Source organism: Prorops nasuta, unplaced genomic scaffold (assembly GCF_024137725.1).
Source record: "Prorops nasuta isolate Cenicafe-Biocafe unplaced genomic scaffold, Cenicafe_Pnas_1.2 PNAS00024, whole genome shotgun sequence".
Classification (NCBI taxonomy): Eukaryota; Metazoa; Arthropoda; class Insecta; order Hymenoptera; family Bethylidae; genus Prorops; species Prorops nasuta.
The window spans coordinates 1,414,635-1,437,784 of record NW_027116821.1 but is presented as its reverse complement, the minus strand read 5'-3'; the positions used below and the strand labels follow the sequence as shown (position 1 = coordinate 1,437,784).

The 23,150-nt window shown below is 31.8% G+C and overlaps 1 long non-coding RNA gene across 1 annotated transcript; it reads left to right on the top strand.

Annotated features, from left to right (window-relative positions):
- The first annotated feature begins 1,378 nt into the window (after positions 1–1,378).
- LOC136781888 (uncharacterized) lies at positions 1,379–1,953 on the top strand. The gene is made up of 3 exons (XR_010824025.1): positions 1,379–1,497; positions 1,588–1,768; positions 1,838–1,953. It is a non-coding gene; the product is annotated as an uncharacterized lncRNA (long non-coding RNA).
- Positions 1,954–23,150: the final 21,197 nt, after the last annotated feature.

The window sequence follows — 23,150 nt, the reverse complement described above, 5'->3', positions numbered from 1 at the left end:
ACATATCGGTGATCTTGTGGAGATTTCTCCACGTATGAATTCCCGGGAATACATTCGCATCTTGGAAGAAATTTTTCTCCCAAGCGTGCGTAATGTATATCCCGCGGATGAAGTACCGGTGATCCGATTTGTGCAGGACAATTCAGCGATCCATACCTCACGCGAAACGCGAGCGTGGTTTGCGCGACACCCGGAGTTGGAAGTGGTGGATTGGCCCGCTCGATCACCGGATCTCAATTTAATTGAGAACGTCTGGGCATTGATGTCCAGACGATGGATAGAGCCAGGCGCGAGGACGAGGGCAGCGATTCTCGATCAAGCGAAGAATATCTGGGAAGGCCTTAGGTCTGACCCAGAGTTCTTAGCTAACTTGACTAACTCGATACCTAATCGACTTAATCAAGTGATCGAGCGGAATGGCTACTGGACGGATTATTGAATGAGCTTTACTGTTGTTGGTTTCGAATGGGTATTTTTTTAGATGGATCGGATTGCATGGTATAAAAAAGGAATGTGCTCTGCCACGTGTTGGATCCAAAAATCGGCCCTTTTCAGGGCCACCAATATTATTTAACGTAAATCAATTTTCGGAGTACTGAAAAAAAGAAAAAAAAAATAAATTATATAAGATAAAAAATACAGTATATAATCTGAAAAGACAATAATATATATATATATATATATATGTGTGTGTGCACGTTTTTATTTCAGGAATAATTATTTATCATTTACGTTATGAAAAATCAAGATAAAAAAGAGTATCTCCTCATGGTAGGCCAGGGTAAAGAGAAAGTAGAACCGAATTATCACACTTCAATCTATTTCTGACTTAAGACTGTCCTGCAGCAAACTATTAGGATAATACACTGGAATAAAAAGGAAGGAGGGCAGGCACATTGCATATGGATGTCTTCGTGGCAGCTAACATCCAGCTAAATAATAGAATAGGTATGTATAACTTTATGAATATGGAAATAATTTATGCTTACTTTTAAGAATGAATTTTCATACTCTTTCTAATATTTTTCAGCCACTGGGTAAATATACTCGTGGATAACAGTAATATATGAATTTTCAAAAGTTAGCGAAGGAAGAGAAGACTAATATAATGCAGCGTAAGGATTTGTTTGCCCACTTTAAAGTGCTACGTAACTTACAGGATTAACAAGCTCTAAGTGATGAGAATAACAATTTACCACTGAATTTGCCTATATGCACTGGTAGCAGAAATTGAAAATAATGCAAGATATCTTAATCCGTAAGGAGTTACTATTAATCATTTGAATATTCTTCAATTTAAGTTTAAGTATTAAAGTTTTCTTCGAATATAGGCTATAATTGTAAAATCATTGCAAATTTGCTGCTTTTGGATACTGCGAAAGAACAAAAGGACCCAGCAACATTACCCACAACAGGAATGTATTCTGATTCTGCAACTATAAACTGTTCTGTCACCATTCAACAATATTCACTCATGGTTACGTAATGAGATGTAGTGTAAGTAAATGGATTTTAATATATTGGCTTTTTCTTCTTTACATATTTAGTATATTTGAAAATTAATAAGAAATTAATTATATTGCGTAGAAACATTAGCTGGATAATAGCAGAATGGCTTCTGGATAATGTATTGCATGACACTGGACAGATTTACGTAAATAGCTGTTTCTTGGACCTGTGGCAGTTGAGCTGTCAGGAGCTCTCAGAGGTTCTCTTCCAGCATCATCAATTGGAAATAGATACGAAAGCTTGTCACTATTGATATTAGGTTTCTGCAAAAAAATCTGAGTTAACGATTATCTATTTTAATAATGAATTGCATCTTCTTTATTCGTAGAATCTTATTGCTGTAAGCTTGGGATCCATAGTTGACTTGCAAGCTCCAATGGACTTTACGACTCAAGAATATAGCTCCTTATTATTAATATAAAAGTTAATGATGTGTTATTCTTGACAAAATATCAACAACATAAATTTAATTTAAAATATATATTTTCAGTTATTTTTATACACCATATGTTACACAATAATAGGTTAAAACTAAAATACATATTTTTTATACAAATTTATAACACTTAATATGATTTTATTAAAAGTTCATCACTTACAAGTTATTTTAATAAATTAATACAAATTACAGAGGTTAAGTTGCACATTTTGACACTTCACTCATTGGAATATGCCCTCTTCTTTTTATTGATCTGTCGTTTGATTACTATATTATTACCGCTTCTATCAGTATACCAAAATTCCTATCACTATACCAAAAACGTGCTCGAGCAGAATCAATGGGCACATGGGGTATCATATGTCTTTCTCTCTCACTCTTATGCTATTAGACAGAGAAAGAAGAAAATTCTTACTATACCATTTTATCCCGAGATGATATACTTTTGACAAAAGTAAGACGATCAACCGCTACACTCGAGTATATGCAATTTACCAGATTCTCCTTATTCTCCCCACCACGACTCCTATACGTCATCGTGACGTCATCTGACGTCACCGTGACGTTTTACGCTTTGGTGAGAACTAGAGACCTGAAGCTGTCCAGCTAGTTACAAATCTAGTAGGCCATTCTTCACGAGCAGATTCGATGAATGTCAGTGTACAATGACCGCCACTAATGGCCTGCAAGATTTTTTTGATGCGTTTAGGAACCATACTTCCCCATGGATTTTTCCCCGCCTGGACTGAGTGACTGGAAAGAGTATAGGATATGTATGATAGGCTATCCTTGTTTAAATGCCTTAAAGAGAAAGAGAGAGCCTTATACCGCGTTCAACCTGGTTTCTCCAGGCCTTCGTTTCTTATTTTCCTATCTCGGACGTCGCCATTGCTCTTCTCTCTCTAACTCATAGATTTCTATCTGCGTCTTTGTCTAAAATAATTCTACGCCACTGGGTGATTTTTTGGTGAGTCTATACCACTGGACCTATCTGTGAGTCTTGTGAGAGTGTGAAAAGTGCAGAAATGTCAGTTTGGCAGCGCGGATTTTTAATCAAACGAGTGTTAGTATAAATTGTTAAAGAGTTTTAATTTGTTGGAAAATGTTAACCAGTTATAGTGAAATTATAAAATTTTTAATGACTTTTCTAGATTATCGAAAAAAACAGGTATACAAATTTTTTATACTTCTAAAAACTTACATTTACGTATTAAGGATATATATTAAGTTAATTCTTGTCAAAATTAACTTAATATATAAATGTATGAAACAAATAGATTCATGAATTTAAATAAGAAATACATAATAAAAAATATTATTATAATTTTTTAAATAATATGCAGATCCTAGTGTATTTATTATCATGTATAGTTAATTGGTAAAATTACTGCTAATTATAATGTCTCTTTTTCCTAGGCGTAAAGGTTCTATGGAAGGTCCTACCAGGAGTAAAGTGCATACGTCATAATGATTTCAACCAGAGGAATTAAGCAACGCTAAGGAATGGAACACAGTTTCAGATCACGCAGCATGCTCTCCACATCTATAATAAGCCAACCTGTTTTATTAGATAAGTAATATTACTGATAACCATATATAAAATGTATTCAAACATGATCCTTTGTGGTTTCCCTTATGTTTCGCAGGTCAAATGTTCTAATAAGGCTGATGAGCTGCATCCAATTGGTAAATAAAAATGAGGCCAGGCTGTGTGTCAATTCTGCTGCTTCAAATTTGGAATCTCCATGCAGAAGCCAAATGGAAATATTAAAAAAAGATTTGTTATTCAGGTATTATTTAACAATGGTCTAAATGCATCAAAATGGCTATTACTGGTAGTCATTTTTCAAATTTGTTTATATCTAAACTAATTTTCTTTGCTGGTTTAGGTCCAGTAAATATTAATAGATTTGGCTGTCAGTATTTGATCTCAATAACTGTCCTGCATTACAAATGGAGACTAGTAAAGCTGATGAACTGCAACCAAGTGGTGAATAAAAATGAGGCCAGGCTATTTGTAATGCTGCTGCTTCGAATCTGGAATCTCCATGCAGAAGCCAAATGGAAATATTAAAAAAAGATTTGTTATTCAGGTATTATTTAACAATGATCTAAATGCATCAATATGGCTAATTTCATTTACAAATTTAAGAAAACTTATCCTCTTTATCTTACACTTTTCAATTTGAAATAAATGATTGATATTCCCTGAATGGATAATTTCTTTTAATTAATATTATTTGTAAAAACAATTTATTAATATACACTAATAAACAACGATTATTTATAATAAATAAAATTGAAATAATCTTTATACAAGGCATTTTATTTTATTAAAATTACATATAGTTAATACCTTATAAAATAGCAATAATTTCATTTATCAATTAATAATATTATTTCAATAAACTAATACATTTTACCATAATCTACAAAGCTTTACTTCCCGAACACAATAAATACATTCATTTACTATGATTATAATTATTTTGAGCATGGATGCAAATACATATGCAAAGTAGAATTACCCATAGGAAAGTAAAAATATAGATTTATCTGTGGGATTCATGACAAATGACGACGTTTAAACATAAAAAGGAGAAAAAGTAAGAAGCTAATTAAAATCGTCAGAAAAAGGTATATTGCTCTTGAATCCATTGGAATAAATCTTTTATAATTCACAATATAATATATAAACGTAATCTAAATAAAGAAAAGAAAAATATTTTGAAAGATTAATTTATTATCCTGTACCCTACTTTCTATATATAAGATTTTCTTTCATCTCCATTTATAATCTAGGACAGTTATTCAAAGCAAATACTGATAGCCAAATCTATTAATATTTACTGGACCTAAAACAGCAAAGAAAATAAGTTTAAATATAAACAAGTTTGAAAAATGACTACCAGTAATAGCCATATTGATGCATTTAGATCATTTTTAAATAATACCTGAATAACAAATCTTTTCTTAATCTTTCCAATTTCGTTTCTGCATGGAGATTCCAGATTCGAAGCAGCAGCATTACAAATAGCCTGGCCTCATTTTTATTCACCACTTGGTTGCAGTTCATCAGCTTTACTAGTCTCCATTTGTAATGCAGGACAGTTATTGAGATCAAATACTGACAGCCAAATCTATTAATATTTACTGGACCTAAACCAGCAAAGAAAATTAGTTTAGATATAAACAAATTTGAAAAATGACTACCAGTAATAGCCATTTTGATGCATTTAGACCATTGTTAAATAATACCTGAATAACAAATCTTTTTTTAATATTTCCATTTGGCTTCTGCATGGAGATTCCAAATTTGAAGCAGCAGAATTGACACACAGCCTGGCCTCATTTTTATTTACCAATTGGATGCAGCTCATCAGCCTTATTAGAACATTTGACCTGCGAAACATAAGGGAAACCACAAAGGATCATGTTTGAATACATTTTATATATGGTTATCAGTAATATTACTTATCTAATAAAACAGGTTGGCTTATTATAGATGTGGAGAGCATGCTGCGTGATCTGAAACTGTGTTCCATTCCTTAGCGTTGCTTAATTCCTCTGGTTGAAATCATTATGACGTATGCACTTTACTCCTGGTAGGACCTTCCATAGAACCTTTACGCCTAGGAAAAAGAGACATTATAATTAGCAGTAATTTTACCAATTAACTATACATGATAATAAATACACTAGGATCTGCATATTATTTAAAAAATTATAATAATATTTTTTATTATGTATTTCTTATTTAAATTCATGAATCTATTTGTTTCATACATTTATATATTAAGTTAATTTTGACAAGAATTAACTTAATATATATCCTTAATACGTAAATGTAAGTTTTTAGAAGTATAAAAAATTTGTATACCTGTTTTTTTCGATAATCTAGAAAAGTCATTAAAAATTTTATAATTTCACTATAACTGGTTAACATTTTCCAACAAATTAAAACTCTTTAACAATTTATACTAACACTCGTTTGATTAAAAATCCGCGCTGCCAAACTGACATTTCTGCACTTTTCACACTCTCACAAGACTCACAGATAGGTCCAGTGGTATAGACTCACCAAAAAATCACCCAGTGGCAGCGTTGCCAACTCCGCCATTTTGATTATACTACGCTGTACAGTGATGTCATTGATTCCAGAATCAAGCTTTTAGCAACAAAAATAAAGTTAACCGTTAGTCAGCAGCATTATTGAAAATTTGAAAGGAAGAGGTATATATCCCTTCCCTTCAAATTTTCTATACTGCTGCTGGCTAGCGGTTAACTTTATGTTTGTTGCTAAAAGCTTGATTCTAGCATCACTGACATCACTGTACACCGTAGTATAATCAAAATGGCGGAGTTGGCAACGTTGCCCAGTGGCGTAGAATTATTTTAGACAAAGAGTGTGATAGAAATCTATGAGTTAGAGAGAGAAGAGCAATGGCGACGTCCGAGATAGGAAAATAAGAAACGAAGGCCTGGAGAAACCAGGTTGAACGCGGTATAAGGCTCTCTCTTTCTCTTTAAGGCATTTAAACCAGAGATTAGGGGGGAGATTGCTCATGCCGTGTCCCGAAGCAATCCTTGCCGGTAGGCGGCGTTCCAATCCCAAGCGTTAGCTTCGAGACAATTATGCCCTCGCGCCATCTATCGAATCTGATGCGAAACAGCACGACAGAGCTTCGAATAGGGTAAAACAGATCTACGTTAGATAATTTTATAATTTAAGAAAATATTTTTATTCTAACGTAGAAAAATACACGAAAGTAGCAATTAATTTGTAAACAAACGAAATTAATAAAAGTATTATATATCTACCCTACATTATTATTACAATATCCTTCTTAAATTTAAATAAATGATTTCCATATGATTTATTTTATGTATATATATATGGGCGAGGCACTTATGCCGCCCCAAAGCATTGAGACAAAAAGGCGCGTATCTCTTTAACTATAAGAGATATTCACTTTTCACATATGACCTTTCTAAAACCAAATAACAAGAGGCTTCGAAAAAAAACGTCATATGGAAAAATTGAATATCTTTTATAGTTAAAGAGATACGCGTCTTTCTGCATCAATTTCTGGGCTGTCTTAAGTGCTTCACCCTGTATATATTCAGATTGTTCAGTAATAAAGTAAAGTAAACAGGTAAACGTTTTATATTTCGGTTTGAAAAAAGACGAAGAAAGAGAGAGAGAGAGAGAGAGAGAGAAGTATAATAAAGTGCTAAAACTGACCGGATTTGATACAAGTTTCGGTTCATTTTAATCAGGAGAATTTCACCAATTCAACAATAACTCTTTCACTTTGATTTAACGATAATTGCGAATTATCGTAATCATACTTTTAGACTCACTTTTTTTCCGTTCTTCAATCGGGGCATTTAATAATTCTGAAGCGCTTGCTGCGTGTGCGTGAGTTATGCTTATTATCATATTCTTTTGTATACATATATAGACTCACTCTTAAAGCAAGTAGTAGCAGCTTCACCAAAATTCTATTTACTTGATTTAACACGACAAACGAGCGAGTTTGTATATATGAGTAAAATGTTTATCTCGGCACTAAATAGGCTTGTGTGCGTGCGAAACGAAAGCAAAAATGATTCGAGAAAACTATTCTACTAATTCTTGCTGTCTCTTTCCGCCATACCTGCAATCGATTTATTTCCTGTTTCATAAAATCGGGGTCAAATTCCTTTTTCATCTAATGCTACAATGTTTATGCATTTGAATTAAAAATTAAAGCGAGCTGATATTGAGGATGTCCCGTTTTAATTTGGAGTATTAAATGTATCAAAAACCAATGATCCCACCTATGCAAATAGATATCAAGCAGACGGTGTGTGACTTTATGAGGGATATAATAGGGCCATTCCACGTCAAAACGCACGGATTCCGGAGCACAACACCGATTCTAAAAAAAAATATATATGTTAAAATATAAGAAAATACAAGACTTTTGGCGCAAGTTAGAGTGAAGTTACTTTACAATAAATGCATCCTACATATTGTTTTAGTAATAAACTACGCAATACAATAGAAAATTTAATATAAAATTAGTTATTGTAATATACTTATGATTAGAAAAAAATGTTATTTACGAGTACTCAACCTATATCGATGGCTTCTGCTGCAAAGATGAATTCGTAATATAGGGTTTTAATTTATGAGCGCAGCACATACGGGAGATTTCGTGTTATATCATTATAGCATCCATTTTACAATTTTCTATTTAATATATAATGTAGGAACAAGCAAGATTATTAGAAAGAAAAGATATTTAGAAAGAATTGTAACAATTATTACACAGAAAAAAGCGATTGAAAACAAATGTTTTAAGATTTAATTACATGTGATAACAGTAGCCTTCTTTTCACTAAAAATCTTAGTTAATCCTCAGTTGAGCAACCTGGATAAATGCAATTTATATAAACTATGAATTACTTATTCGGTAACTGAGATTTTCGGTAAAAGTAAAGATTTTAATATTCAGGGTGTTTCAATAATCGAAGTATTTCCTTAAAAAAGTGTTTACAGATTTACAAATTTAGCTGAAAGTATTGGGTCAAAAAGGGTCACATGGATGATAGTGAGAGATGAATTGATAATTCTTAAATTTCTGAAACGCGCACGTTCTTTAATGTACTTGTTACAGGCTTTAATCTTAACAAATAATTATTGCCGAGTTGGGATTAGCTTTGCGTAACTTTTCTCCTGAAATTAATATTATCTATCAGCAATGCAAGCATAAGAAATAGCGAAAATCAATGTAGATAACAAAAGGCGAATATCACCAAACGTATGTGCAGTGTACTGAGCGCCAGATAAAAATATGAAAGGTCCACATTAGCTTTATCCAACTCCATCATTATTTATTTCAATGGATATGGCTAGATATAAATATTTGAAAAACACTTTTCAGCGACAGTTCCAAATGTTCAATTATTATACATAGAATCCTTCTTGACTGAAGAATGTTGTTCTCCATTTTCTATCCTCTATCCACCGTTTTCAGAAAAGATGCAAATATTGATATGTCCATTTAATAAATGCATAAATGCTGCAATAAAATAATACAAGTTTTTATACTGCCATTGAAGGGGCGTCCTGAATGAAACATACTAAATTCTGAAAGGAGGAGCGTAGCGTAGTATTGCCCCCTACGTATATAGGGATAGGCTCTACCATAGCTACGTCACGAATGACTCTCACGCCTTCCTTGCGATTGCGCAAATTAATCGTCTTCATACCGCGGTCAGCTGCTGAGTAGCAAGGAGCATAATAATTTATGCGTGATCAAGTGTCCGATTTTGTGGAACAGTGTATTTTTATTGAGTTCTTGCAGTATTGGCCGTTCTTCTATCCTTGTGAAAATGAGCTCGAAGCCGAGACAACCAATAAAAAGTGTGTGTCTTTATGAGGGCTGCAATAAACGTCGCAAGAATGCGAATGGTGAAGACAATCCATGGTTTATATTTCCGGCAGAGAAAGACAGCAGATTCCATATATGGATCAGCAATTGTGGTAAGTCTTTAATTTTCAAATTGAACCTATTTTATTATAGTGGGAGCTCATGTCTAATTACACTTCGAAATATTTCTCCTTCTTCTATTTAAAAACGTAGCAGATCATTTAAGCAGACCAAAGATGCGGTGATAGGTCTTTTTATTATGCACACCTTTTACATTTTGAGTAATTTTGGTATGATAATTTTCTGATAGATAGTACATATTATTAGTTGGAATCGGCAGGAGCTATTCGAGAAGGATTCTATTCAGTTGGACTATTAATGGTAAGATTCCATAAATAGGTTTGATAAACAAATATGCTTAACGGAGTTTGTAGTGATAGCTGTAAACCATTTGCACGGCGAGCGCCCAAGAAACTAGCAAAACAAAAATACGTTCCATGACACCGATAAAAGAATTAAAATTGTTACAATTTTCATTTTATAAGTTTATTAAGACTAGCATTATTAATGTTTTTATTTAATTAGAACTGTGCCTAATTTAAACTCTGAAGAAATAATCGTAATTTTCTCATAATAAGTACCATTTTCACCTTAAAATCAAATATAATTAAGAAATAAAAATTATAAGCTTATTGAACAAAAAGTATAACAGTTTTAACTTCCTTTATCGATTCGGTGGAGCGTGCTTTTGTATTGCTAGTTTTTATGGCGCTTGCTTAGCACCCGTGTTGTCGGTTACTACCGCAACTCAACCAAGCTTATTACTATATTTGTTTATCAACTCCATATACTCAATTAGAGCTCTGAAGTATTAGAATCCTCATAGGACACCTCCTACTGATGCCAACCAATACTAATCCTTGTCAATTGAAAAATTTTAATTGCAGATTACTCCTAAATTAGCGATATTAGTAACAAATTTAAAAAAAATTGTAAATGTCATCCCACACAGCTGACGTTTACGGCGCGGCTATCGTTCGCGGAATACTCCCGTGTATATCGCGATATTTTTCCTGTTAAGTACGGATAAATCATTGCTGAGTATAGAAATTATACTATTGAACGATGCACACACATAACACTATACATACCAAAACACGTATAATGAAAATATCCACATCAATTTTTTTCTACTAGTAGATATTGTCCTATCAGCAAAAGCATCAATTAACACGCCGTGTTGTAATATCACCTTTATATTTATTTTTTAAATTTATTAGAATAGAAATATTTCAAGAGTATTATTTTAAATTTGTTTCATTGCGATTGTAAAGTGATAAATATGCTGAGAAAATAAATTCAAATGAATCTAAATTTAATAGCCATAATTCATGCTTATATATCATTATACTGTAAATATTGATTTATTAATATTCAAATTAAGATTAATTTGAATGATATGTTTTATTTTTTCAGTGTACAAAATATTCTAAATATGATAGTCACGTGAAATCAATAACTTTTAGATAATTGATTGTATTTGTTTCAATCGCACATATTTTTCATGACCATTTATACCCTCAAACTGATTTCTCTTTTTAAATCCCTTTCAGTCGAATATGGGTTATTAACCCTTTCGCTACGAGCGGTGACTATAGTCACTCAACGCCTGACGCTCACTACATACGACCGGTGACTATAGTCACCCAACACTTGATGCATTATATTTTCTAATTGTATTATGGGATAGTTTTTTTTAACCATTTCATTTCTACGAGCGACTACGTTCGCTCTGCGTAAGATACCACGGTATTGAGCGTTTGACGCACGATTAATGTTGTTTTGCAAATGCACACTTTTAGCGGCGGCTCATGCAACGAGAGTAGCGCGCAGGAGAATGCGTCCGTAGTGAAAGGGTTAACGTCCACGTTATACATATTAACCGTTTGAGTCCTAGGGGGTATTGAAAATTCACTGTCAAAGAATCCCAAACAGCGCAACGGCGCTTTCGATAAATGAGTATGAAAAGACCCAAGCAGCGCGATAGCGCTTTGTTTATTTTACATCGATGAATCCTAATAGGACCAATACCGCTTCTTGTATTTGTTTTGTAACGCCATTATCATCTTTTTCTCATCGCTCTGTCACATATTGTAAAATGTACTATTTACATTAAAAGGATCGGTGTGATTTACTCTCTTCAGTAAATCTGAGCGCGCGACTTCGACAATCGGTAACGCAACGTCAGTTGTCCACAATGATGGAAATGGGTTTCCTCAACATAAAATTTGAACAGCGCGATCGCGCTGCTTGGGACTCAAACGGTTAAATAATTAACAACTATTCTAAAAAATTTAGACAAATCTTATTGGGTTTCTTGAACATCTTAACTAGTAATTAGTTCATTATAATACCAAAAAATTAAGTCCATAACAGTTAATTTAATAATTAAAATAATGTTTCTGAAAGAAAGCAATGAAATATTTACAGAATTGTGAATCAAAATGACCTGTGTGTCCAGTTTAAGAGTTAAATATAATCACAGACTTGTGTAGCTTTAAATAATAGTATATTTATTTTAGAAAAATAATCGTAGACATTTAATGAGTTCTATGAATAACGCTAAAATTAGACACAAATTTTCAACCCTATGTTGGCGATACAAACCTTATATCAGAGCTCGGAAATTTGTGCAGTTTTCAGCTGTTTAATATAGTCACCTATGGGAAATTCCTATTAGTCAATATATATACAGGGTGTCCCACGAACGTTGGTCATGCCAATACCATCGGGTAGGGTACGAAATTCTAAGGAAAAAATTTGTAAAAACTGTTTGGCTAGCACTCTTAGTTAAAAAGTTTTTTGCAATGAAAGATTATCGATTATAATAGCCTTTCTTAAAGAGGAAGATTTTTTTGGTAGCACTATAAGACCAAAAATGTTAAGATTCTGTGAATTAGAATAATAAGAAAAATACAAAAACAAACATCCACTTGAACCCATGAATTTATTGAAGACCGATCGGCAGTTTCGAGCGCGAGCGCCATAAAAACAATCAAAGCATAAACACTGTCGAGAAAAGCTACAAGCTAAGATTGAAACTTTTGCAACTTTCTTTTAACAAATTAATTATTTATATTTATGAATTGTGCGTATTTTTACGATGAAAATGAGTCCAAACGCCACATAATCACGTCAATTTTAGAGTTAATTAAAAGTTTTGATTAATTAATAGTATTGTTAATAATAGTCGTAATTATGTCACGTTTGGACTCATTTTCATCGTAAAAATACGTACAATTCAAAAATAATTATTATTAATTTGTTAAATGAAAATTGCAAAAGTTTCAATCTTAGCTTATAGCTTTTCTCTCGAGTCTTTATGTTTTGATTGTTTTTATATCGCTCATACTCGAAACTCGGCCGCTCGGATTTCAACCAGTACATAGGCTCAAGTGGATGTTTGTTTTTGTATATTTCTTATTATTCCAATTCACAGAATCTTAGCATTTTTGGCCTTATAATGCGGCCAAAAGAATCTTCCTCTTTAAGAACGGCTACTATAATAAAAAATCTTTAATTTCAAATAACTTTTTAACCAAAAGTGCTAGCCAAACAGTTATTAGAATTTTTTTCCTTAGAATTTCGTACCCTACCCGATGGTATTGACATGGCCATCGTTCGTGGGATACCCTGTATATATATATATATATATATATATATATATTAGGGTGTCCATAAAATTGAAAGTTCCCAAGCTCAGCGTAAAAATGATTCCAAATGGTTAAACAATAAGAGGTATGAGATTCATTCCAATTTTAAATAGGTTTGTGTTGTGCCGCAAATAAAAAACTACGTTTTTTGAGACATTTTTGCTCATAACTCTTAAATGCTGATTTTTTTTGAAAATTTTCATAAGGATGAATGAAAGCTTATAAAATTCTCTACAATTTATGGTCGTCTTATACATTTTTAGCATAAATCTTATACCTACTGAGTTAAAACGCTGCAAATAAGAAAATTAAAAAAAATCTAACAAAGTGGAATTTTTTCTCGTAAATTATTATTTTTTTTATCTACAATATATTATAAATTTACTATGATATAAATTGTGCTTTTTTTAACTGTGTTTTTTGGAGATTGAAGATAAAAAAAAAATAATTTACGAGAAAGAACTCCACTTTGTTCGATTTTTTTGTTGTAAATTTTCTTATTTGCAGCGTTTCAACTCCGTAAGTATAAGATTTACGCTAAAAATGTATAAGACATAAATTGTAGAGATTTTTATAAGCTTTCATTCAACCTTAAGAAAATTTAAAAAAAAAACAGGATCTAAGAGTTATGAGCAAAAGTGTTTCAAAAAACGTAGTTTTTTGCTTTGCGGAACAGCAGAAACCTATTTAAAATCGGAATGAACCTCATACCTCTTATTTTTTAACCATTTGGAATCATTTTTACGCTGAGCTTGGGAACTTTTAATTTTATGGACACCCTAATATATATAATAAACAGCTAAAAACTGCACAAATTTCCGAACCCTACCTTATGTAATGGAGAAAACAAAAAATAAAATGTTTTTGTAAATATGCTTTAATGAAAATGAATAATCAACCTTAGAATAATAGTTTATTGGCTATAATAATAGGAGCAATTATTTTTTTTTTACTAATAACAGATAAAATAAGATCAAAATTGTATGAAACTTAAGAAGCATTTACAGATAGCAGGAAAATTTAAAAAGAATTCAAATATCTGATCTTATAACCTATTACATTATGAAAGAATGCAGTACCAAATTCATCGAGGTTCGCTATCTGTGTGCTTACTGTACTTATTAAAAAGAAAACAGGACCTAAACGAGAGAAATCACGCTGTAAATCCTTCTTTCTTGTTAAACAAAACACTAATTAAATGGAGAATCGTTATGAATTAAGTACGGCGTTCTTCAGAATTTAATGGACTACAAAACTGTATACAGCTTGAAAAAAGTTTTTAAATTTTTTATTATCTGGAAATTATAACAAAGTTTTGTAAAATTTTGTCCGTATTTTAGCTATTTTCAGTAACAGAATATATATTTTGTTATTAGTATACATAGGCAATAAATTATTATTGTGAATGTAATTTTTCATTTTCATTAAATCATATTTACCAAAAGATTGTTTTTTGCTTTTCATTCTGTAAACTACATATCGCCAACTTATGTTTGGAAAGTTGTGTTTCAATTTAGCGTCATTGCCAATAATACGGATTTTTCGACATTTCATTATGTTTTGATCTATTTAGAATACAATTTATTAAATATGTTTAATCAACAAACTACATAGCTAAAGCAGGTATGTACAAAAGTTGTAAAAATAAAACCGTATGTAGCGTACGTAACCTGCAAAGATTCTTCTTTAAACAGTGCAATATTAGTTTCTAAACTGTATGTACTTTATGGATGCTGGATCAGGTTTGGTGTGAGACTTAATTAGTTAGATTGAAATTATAGTAAGAACTTTTTTCCTGAATTTATACATTACTAAATTTTCTAATATTATTAATAATAAATAAAGCTGAGTCTTTATACAATTATTCAAATCGAATCTAATCCAACGTATATGACACTGAAGTTAGCCACAAGTTCCAGCCACAAGTTGGAGAAAAATCGAAAATGAAGCAAATTGAATAAAAACAATGTTTTAGTAATTATAAAGTAATGCAACCACCTCTCGCTACTATAATAAACATTATTTTAACCAAATAACAAAAAAAAATTAAACGAGGAAGTCAAATACCCACTATTATAAAAAATGTTTAAACATGCCAGTGAATTTTTCCAAATTTTTTCGACTACGCAGCCTTGAAGGCCATAAAATTCTGGGTAGAATAATGTTAGTTCCACGAAGGAGCAAGACCCCCTTAATGATTTTTGTGTGGGTGAAAAAAATTAGAAAAATTCACTGATATCTTAAATCTTAACGATATCGGTGAAAAACGTGGTTTCGCAGATGCATTTGTGCCTATGTTCTTAATAAAAACCATTAAGGGGGTCTTGCTCCCTCATGAAACTAACATTATTCTACCCAGAATTTGATGGCCTTCAAGGCTGCATAGTTGAAAAAATTTAGAAAAATTCATAGGCATGTTTAAAATTTTTTTATAAGAGTGGGTATTTGACTTCCTTGTTTATTTTTCTTTGTGTGATTATTTGGTTACATAAATATTTATTATAGTAGCGACAGATATTAGCATTAATTTATAATTACTAAAACATTCTTTTTATTTAATTTGCTTCATTTTCGATTTATCTCCAACTTGTGGCTGGAACTTGTGGCTACCTTTAGTGTCATCCAACGTATAACATGGGCTCTCACTTATAGCGTAGACTCTTGAGCCTCTGGACAATTATATATATTTTTTAAATTGCTATAATTTTTAAGATAAATTTATTTTTGTTGTAAGTATTTATAGCATGCATTGTCTATTTGTCCTTCAATTCATATTAACTAACTTTAAAATAGTTAAATTTTAATGAACAGATTATTTCAATTTTATAGATATTAACAAATATCCAAAAGTACTAACGAAGCTTTTACCCTTCTTATTAAGTTTACAATTAAGAAAATGTAATACACTTAATCGAAACAGAAATAAAATTTACTTTCCAATTGATATTTAATACGTTATAGAGGAAAAAATATAATGATAATAAAAATAATTGAAACTTATGCTTTTCCACACGATAAACATTTATTTTCAAAGATTGTGCACGTTCCATGAATCGAGAAAAATTGACAGATACGCATTACATAAATGGTTGCCATCTTTTATAATAATGAGTGTAGTAAATATGAAGATTTTTGAAGAAACAAACAGTATACTGTTAATTAATGAAATATCCCGTTTCCAATTTATACATAAATATGCGAGTTTTACCGTATTTCTATTTATAAAATATACAAAATATACGTATTCTAAATAATGGAAAATACCTTATTATAAAATACGGGTAATATCCACAATGTATCCAATCTGCATAACATTTTGTTAGATTACATTGAAATAACTTCAAAATTAAGTTACTACGAAATGTTTGGAAAATGAAATATAGTTTATAAACGTATCATGGGGAGCATTTTGAAACTGCTCAAAGATACTTTTTTTAAATATTATAAAAAATATAAGCTATGCCATCACAATATAAATAATCATGAAAATTGTATTAAAAAAAATAAAAATTTTGCAATATATACACTGGTTTAGTGCAGTAAAAGTACTATGAAAAAATAAAGTAAAATAATTTTCATCTTGCCTAGTACAGTAATAATAACTGAATGCAGTTACCAAATTACTAATTAAATATTACTTTTCGCGTGAAATTGAGTACTACTACATAAGATACAAATATTTTAATGTAGAATGGAAAAGAAATTAAAGCAATTTATGTTGACGTTCTTTGGATAATAAATTGTGCTCGATTGGTAACTTTTATTTTCTTCTTTGAATAATATTTATGTGTCCAGAGGTTCTAAACTATGCTCTAATTATTGTAATAAAAATTTTGCATGTATTTGATTTTATTTTTATTTTTTTTTGTATAGGAAATAAATTGCTATCCCTATATAAGCCGTGTACGCTTCATCAAGCCGGACTGTGCAGTGATCATTTTAAAGAAGATGATTTCACTAATATTTATAAAAATAAAATCAAAAGAACAGCTGTTCCTATTCCCTACAATGAAAAGCAAAAAGAAATTGATTTTAATTTTAAGAAAGAACATGAAATTCTTACGTATTCTGGTAAAATCAGCAATAAAATGAGCGCTGAAATAAATTCTGTTCAAAGATACCCTATAAAGTATGCAAATGAAGATCAACGTGCGTCTAAAACTAAATTGCACGCAGTACTGGACAAAAGAGAAAATATAACATGGGAAAAGCAATCAAGGGAAGCTGACGACGCAAATATGCAATACTCACTTCCTTTAAATTTTGATACAATGGCAATTAAAAAGTGCCTTCAAAAACAAGTTGTAGAAAATTCCTCTTTAACCAGAAAAGAGGATCTAGTTTTTGAAAAATTAGAGAAGGAAAAATTACCTTATAATATAACAGATAGTGACTATAACGGTCCAAGTACTTCAAATATAGTATATGATATAGATAATGATGTGACTGTAAGAAAAGAAAAAGTACCAAAGACTTACTCAATAAGTCTTGAAAATGATAGTGAAGATAAAACATCGGAGCATGAAGAAATGCTGATTAAATCAGGCGAACCATTTCATGCATACGAGCATAGCTCCGATGTATTAGAAATGGAAAGAACAAAAATTCAGTCTACACTTCTTGAAAATCAAATGTTACGAAAAGAAAATGTCGTAATCAAACAAGAAAATGAAACTTTAAAAAAAATGAATCGAAAACTCATGTACAGAATAAAATTACAACGTGCAAAAATATTACGGCTAAAATCAAAAAAAGATAAACCTGTAAAAAAAATAACAAAACAGGAAAGAAAAAACAGAGATTTACAATCGTTGATGAAAAAATACGATTGTACAAAGCCTGCTGCGCAAGCAATGGTGAAGCTTATGCTTCACAAGCGCAAAGCACCATATAGCGAAGATACAAAGAATATTTCGAAACAGCTATATTATTATTCAGCATCTGCCTTTTCAAGATTGAGAAAGGCAGGATGTAATTTTCCTGCAGAAAGTACAGTACGAAGATGGACCTCTGTCTATGATCTCCGTGCTGGCTTTTGCAATTTTATATTTGAAGAGCTGAATAAAAAGTTATCAACCATGCCACTAGTTGAAAGAGTTTGTGCTCTTAAGTGGGATGAAATGAGTATTCGCACGTACGAAGAATTTTCAAAGAAGTTAAATCTCATTGAAGGATTGGTAGATATTGGTCCGCTGGGAAGAAGCAAGGAGCGTGCTAATTGTGTTTTAGTTTTTTGCTTAGATAGTATAAACGCAATTAATCCTTGGCGGCAGCCTATTGCATACTTTTTACCAAAAAATACACTAGCTGGAGAAGATATAGTGTTTTTGGTAAAAAAATGCTTGAATAAGTTAAGGTCTGTTGGTGCTGATGTACGAATTCTCACATGTGACCAAGGAGCAACAAACCAAAATGCATTAAACATTCTTCAAATTTCAGAAGAAAAATGCTGGTTTGAGCTAGAAGGCGTAAAATATTTCGCATCATTTGATTTCCCTCATTTGATTAAGAGGCTACTTAGTCACTTAAGGAAATATAACAGTATTTATCAGGATGGGAAAATAATTGTATCGTACAATGATTTCGTAGAAACATGGCGATATGACAGTAGAAATGTGACTTCTAGTTTATTATCACATATAACGGAAGCACACATTAAACCAAACACTTTCGAAGCAATGAATGTGAAAAGAGCATTTCAAATGCTAAGCCATAGATATGCTGCAGCAATAAAATTGGCAGGCTCAGACCCACAAGGACTTAGAAGTAATACATGGGAATTAAGTGCAAGTTTTGCAGAAAAAATGAACGTCCTTATAGATGGTTGCAATGCATATCGTTTGTTATCAAGAAACCCAGCGAAACGACCATTGTCTCCAAGAAATAAAAATATCAAAGAAACGTTAAAAACATTTTTAAAATGGTCCTCTAATTGGAGCACAAATTCAAATATAATAAAACGACCACCCTGCTTTTTAGGATTGAGAATAACAGTGCAATCTATTTTATGTACTTATAATGCAGTAATCGAGGAATACCCAGAATTCGAATTAGCAGCTGCTCTATGTAATCAGGATTCAGTAGAGCATTTATTTTCCAAATTAAGGCAGCGTGGAGGACACAATCCTAACCCTACTGCGCGTATGGTGCGATTGTCACTACGCCATATTTTATCTACTGGTTATATCTATGCTAGTGATAAAGGAAACGTAAATTGTGAAGAAGCGCAATCTTTACTAGCAAATACTGTTTCTCCTGGCACATCTGGCAAACAAGTATCAACAAATGAGCTTGATTTGTTAAGCCTTGCAACTGACGAAGAAGAAAGTGAATTAATTGCTGCGTGTGAAATCGTGGAATCATTTTTAGATCCATATAGCGATGAAGATATCGATGACCCTGACACACAGCGGTCCGATCATCATTCCGGAATGTATGAAAGAAATGCAATTACATACTTTGCCGGATATATTGCTTATAAAATGATACAAAAAACCAATTGCGAAAATTGCTGCAATTGTATGACAAAAATTCCATTTGAAAATGCAACTGACGATGAATTGTACATAGAATTTCGCGAATACGAAAATAATAATTTGGATGCGCCAAAAGTAACTAAACTTGCAAGACCAACAGAAATATTTACGAAAATCGTCGAAGTTCAATTATTGTCATTTCATAAATCATGGCAATTATATTGGGCTTCTAATCGAATTTTAGACGATTTAATATCAATATCGTTAAAAGAAACAAAACGCTCGTTTCCTGGTTGGTTGGATTCTGCTGATCATGAATGTTACGAGCACAGATTGGACGCTTTGAAATTTTTAATTTCAGTAAAATTATTTGCTCAGTGCCGATTAAACAATCATAAGAGTAAACAAGCCTCGACTAGAAACAGAAAATTAAAAAAAATTAAACATATGTAATCTATAAGTTTACTGCCTGATGGCGAGAAAGTTCGCTGCTTTATGGCAGATTGTAAATAAAACTTTTACTGTCTCAGGGCGGATAAAAAGTGAAAAGTTCACAGTCTTGCAGCAGAATAAATAAAAAGTTCACTGCCTTGTGGCGGAATAAATGAAAAATTCGCTGCCTTGTGGCGGAATGAATAAAAAATTCACTGCCTTGTGGCGGATTGAATAAAAAGTTCACTGCCTGGTGGCGGAATGAATAAAAAATTCACTGCCTTGTGGCGGATTGAATGAAAGGTTCACTGCCTGGTGGCGGAATGAATAAAAAATTCACTGCCTTGTGGCGGATTGAATGAAAAGTTCACTGCCTGGTGGCGGAATGAATAAAAAATTCACTGCCTTGTGGCGGATTGAATGAAAAGGTCACTGCCTGGTGCCGGAATGAATCAAAAATTCACTGCCTTGTGGCGGATTGAATGAAAGGTTCACTGCCTGGTGGCGGATTGAATGAAAAGTTCACTGCCTGGTGGCGGAATGAATAAAAAATTCACTGCCTTGTGGCGGATTGAATGAAAAGGTCACTGCCTGATGCCGGAATGAATCAAAAATTCACTGCCTTGTGGCGGATTGAATGAAAGGTTCACTGCCTGGTGGCGGATTGAATGAAAAGTTCACTGCCTGGTGGCGGAATGAATAAAAAATTCACTGCCTTGTGGCGGATTGAATGAAAAGTTCACTGCCTGGTGGCGGAATGAATAAAAAATTCACTGCCTTGTGGCGGATTGAATGAAATGTTCGCTGCCTTGTGGCAGAATGAATGAAAAATTCCCTGCCTTGCGGCGAAATGAACCTAGAACTTACTGCCTTGTGGCAGAAATGGGAGACAGTTGATGTATTATTCGCTTAATAAATAAGACTAATAGTATTTTATTTTGTGAGTAATCCATCACATGTCAATTGGCCTCCTCGCGGCGTCTCCTGGAAATACACAAATAGGTGTAGCTAACAATTGACAAAAACAATAAAGAAATCCCCCCCCCCCCTCACTCCCTTTCCGGGGCCGGTATTCATAGTCGTTACTTATATCCAAGTCTGACTTAAAGTCTCGATTGTCCTTTTTCATCTGACAATATTAGAAAAAGATAACCTATGCTTAGGTAGGTCTTAAATATAAGTAACGACTATGAATACCGACCCGGCTGTATCTTTTACAACTGAGAAATTGAATGTTTACCGATTTACTTTACTTTTTGATTGATTAATAAGCTAATGTGGACCTTTCATATTTTTATCTGGCGCTCTGTACACTGCACATACGTTTGGTGATATTCGCCTTTTGTCATCTACATTGATTTTCGCTATTTCTTATGCTTGCATTGCTGATAGATAATATTAATTTCAGGAGAAAAGTTACGCAAAGCTAATCCCAACTCGGCAATAATTATTTGTTAAGATTAAAGCCTGTAACAAGTACATTAAAGAACGTGCGCGTTTCAGAAATTTAAGAATTATCAATTCATCTCTCACTATCATCCATGTGACCCTTTTTGACCCAATACTTTCAGCTAAATTTGTAAATCTGTAAACACTTTTTTAAGGAAATACTTCGATTATTGAAACACCCTGAATATTAAAATCTTTACTTTTACCGAAAATCTCAGTTACCGAATAAGTAATTCATAGTTTATATAAATTGCATTTATCCAGGTTGCTCAACTGAGGATTAACTAAGATTTTTAGTGAAAAGAAGGCTACTGTTATCACATGTAATTAAATCTTAAAACATTTGTTTTCAATCGCTTTTTTCTGTGTAATAATTGTTACAATTCTTTCTAAATATCTTTTCTTTCTAATAATCTTGCTTGTTCCTACATTATATATTAAATAGAAAATTGTAAAATGGATGCTATAATGATATAACACGAAATCTCCCGTATGTGCTGCGCTCATAAATTAAAACCCTATATTACGAATTCATCTTTGCAGCAGAAGCCATCGATATAGGTTGAGTACTCGTAAATAACATTTTTTTCTAATCATAAGTATATTACAATAACTAATTTTATATTAAATTTTCTATTGTATTGCGTAGTTTATTACTAAAACAATATGTAGGATGCATTTATTGTAAAGTAACTGTAAGTTGAAGAGTTTTATCAAATGTCAATACTTCTCATGTATTATGATTTAATACATCATAACGCAGAAAACTTAAGTGAATCAAGAAAATGAAAAGCCACCAACATATTTAAATTTAGGAGTATCAGTTCACTATGTTGTATTTTTTGTAACATTCTGTAAAATTGTACATAAATTAGATACTATTAAATTGTATCATTTAACAAATTTTATTTTTGCAAGTATAGTCTTTCAAAGGCTAGCATGGAAAAAAAGTTTGTTATATTTAAAATGCTTTATTGGGTCGGAGTCTGAATTGTATACATATACAATATTTTGTAAATACAGGTATTAACGTCAAAGAGTTTCCACCTTTTTATCTACTTTTTGTTGATCGAATTAAAGTTTAGAAATAATTAACAAAGAAAAGTATTCACTAAATAAAGTATTATAATTTATGAATGTAAGCTATTTGTCGCACTATTCAATGCGCTAGTCAAGCATGATTTAAAACTAAAATAAATAAACCTCTGCTTTATAGTTGCAACAAAAAATATTTCACCTTTATATTTTCATTGGATGCTATTTCATTACTCACACCTTCTTTTAACCCTTATTTTTCTATAGAATATTTTTATTTTTCATTTAATTTCATTTTTCTGAAAGTCATTTTAATCGTTAAAGTATTTTTTACAAATTCTCCGTTTTTATATTTTAATCTATCCATAATAATGAATAAAATAAATTTTTTTCTTACGTATCTAATTATCATTTAATTTAGAAAACAGATTTGTAACCATGTTGACGATTTTTTTAAATAATTGAAAAGTTGAAATTGTGTACTATATTGGAACGTTTAAAATGACTCACCAAGGAATAAAATCGAATGAAAAAAAGGATTCCTATAAAAAAATATTAAATATGCAGGTAATAAAATGCCATTCACTACAAATATAAAAGTCAAATATTTTGTTTTATGATACGTTTGAAATATTTTTTGGTGTTTTAGCATTATAGAATCAATTATTAAGCATAG